General features: G+C 38.5%; 1 non-coding gene across 1 annotated transcript; it reads right to left on the bottom strand.

Moving 5' to 3' along the window:
* Positions 1-634: 634 nt before the first annotated feature.
* LOC119370654 (small nucleolar RNA R71) lies at positions 635-740 on the bottom strand. Its single transcript, XR_005178215.1, has one exon. It is a non-coding gene; the product is annotated as a small nucleolar RNA R71 (small nucleolar RNA).
* Between the last annotated feature and the right edge of the window lie 1,340 nt (positions 741-2,080).

Here is a 2,080-nt window from a genome sequence, read left to right as displayed (position 1 = left end):
ATATCAATACGAATTACCCTATTATTAATTTAGACACTCTTTCGTTTTTATTTAATTTTCTTTTAAGCACTATTCCAGGTGTTTTATGCAAAGAAGATCAAGGAAGACTGAACCTCTAATCTTTGATCCGGAAATTGAAAGAACTCTTCGAAGGCTCAACGCTGCAATAAAAGCACGAGAAATAAAACTCGAGCAACAAGCAGACATGGCCGATGAAAATGAAAACAGAAACGAGAACATAGTCGGACCACCACTCCAACATCCGGTCCGTACCTTAAGGGATTACACAACACCTAATTTGAATGGGACAACCTCAAGTATTACAAGACCTAGGGTAGAAGCTAATAATTTTGAGATTAAACCCGCAATTATCCAAATGCTCTCTACCTCAATCCAATATGGGGGTTTGCCTAGTGAAGATCCTAATGCTCACATCACCAATTTTCTGGAAATTTGTGACACATTCAAACAAAATGGTGTTTCTGAAGATGCAATCAAGCTAAGACTTTTCCCTTTTACTCTTAGGGATAAGGCAAGATCTTGGTTACAATCGTGTCCCGCTGGGAGCTTCACAACATGGGATGAGTTAGCCCAAAAGTTTCTAGCTAAATTCTTTCCATCCTCAAAAACCACCAAGTTGCGCAATGAGATAATGACATTTGCTCATCATGATCAAGAGAGCCTGCATGAAGCTTGGGAAAGATTCAAGGACTTGTTAAGAAAGTGCCCACATCACAGTTTGCCCAAGTGGTTACAGGTACAAACTTTCTATAATGCATTATCTCCTAACATCAAAATTACTTTAGATGCAGCTGCAGGTGGATCCTTTAAAAAGAAAGGGATTGATGAGGCATATGAGTTGATAGAAGAGATGGCAAGCAACAGCCATTACCAAAACAATTCCGAAAGAAGAAGAACCGCAGGAGTCTATGAAATAGACGCCATTACAGCACTTAATGCCAAGGTAGATAACATGGTAAGGAAATTGGACATGTTAACTACTAATCCTATAAATTCTGTCATGCAAATTTGTGATAGGTGCAATGGACAACATGGAATTGGAGAATGCATCATGGACTCTTTAAATCCACAAACTTTGGAGCAAGTGAACTATGTGATGAATCAAGGAAGAAAAAATTACCCTTATTCAAATTCATATGACAACAGGTTAAGGAACCATCCTAATCTATCTTGCGGTAATCCTAACAATGCCTTGAATGCACCACCTGGTTTCCACCCTCCAGAAAAGAAATCCCATGATGACCTTCTCACTGCTCTTTCTAAATCACACATGGAGTTCATGAATGAAACTAGAGAGAACCATAAAATCCAGCAGGCTGCAATAAGAAATTTGGAAATTCAGCTAGGGCAGTTTGCAAACATGATGGCATCTCGACCTCAAGGTACGTTACCTAGCAATACTGAAAAGAATCCAAAAGAACAAGTGCAGGCTATCACCTTGAGAAGTGGCAAACAATTAGATGAACCACCAAGGAAAGAAAAGGAAGAAAAAGAACAGCCAAAGGTGCCTACCATTGACTTAGAAGAACAGGAAAAGGTAAAACCCTATGTTCCCCCTGTTCCCTTTCCACAAAGATTAAAGAAAGCACAAGATGACAAGAGCTTCCTCAAGTTTCTGGATGTGTTTAAGAAGCTTCAAATCAATATTCCTTTTGCTGAAGCTCTTGCTCAAATGCCTAGCTATGCTAAATTCCTAAAAGATATCTTGAGCAAGAAACGAAAAATTGATGACCAAGGAACGGTAATGTTAACTGAGGAGTGCAGTGCAATTATCCAAAACAAATTGCCTCCAAAATTAAAAGATCCAGGAAGTTTTTCTATCCCTTGTAACATTGGTAATCTTGACTTTGAAAAGGCTTTAGCAGATTTAGGTGCTAGCATTAATCTTATGTCCTATGAAGTTTTTAAGATGCTAGGTATGGGAGAGCTTAAACCAACAAGGATGTCTTTGCAATTAGCAGATCGTTCAATTAAATATCCTAGAGGGATTGTAGAAGACGTGCTTGTAAAGGTAGGTACATTCATCTTTCCTGTTGATTTTGTTATTCTTGACATTGAT

Source organism: Jatropha curcas, chromosome 2 (assembly GCF_041381405.1).
Source record: "Jatropha curcas cultivar XTBG-Jc1 chromosome 2, XTBG_Jcur_1.0, whole genome shotgun sequence".
NCBI classification, from domain to species: Eukaryota; Viridiplantae; Streptophyta; class Magnoliopsida; order Malpighiales; family Euphorbiaceae; genus Jatropha; species Jatropha curcas.
The sequence above is the reverse complement of the archived record's forward strand: the minus strand, read 5'-3'. Positions and strand labels throughout refer to the sequence as shown.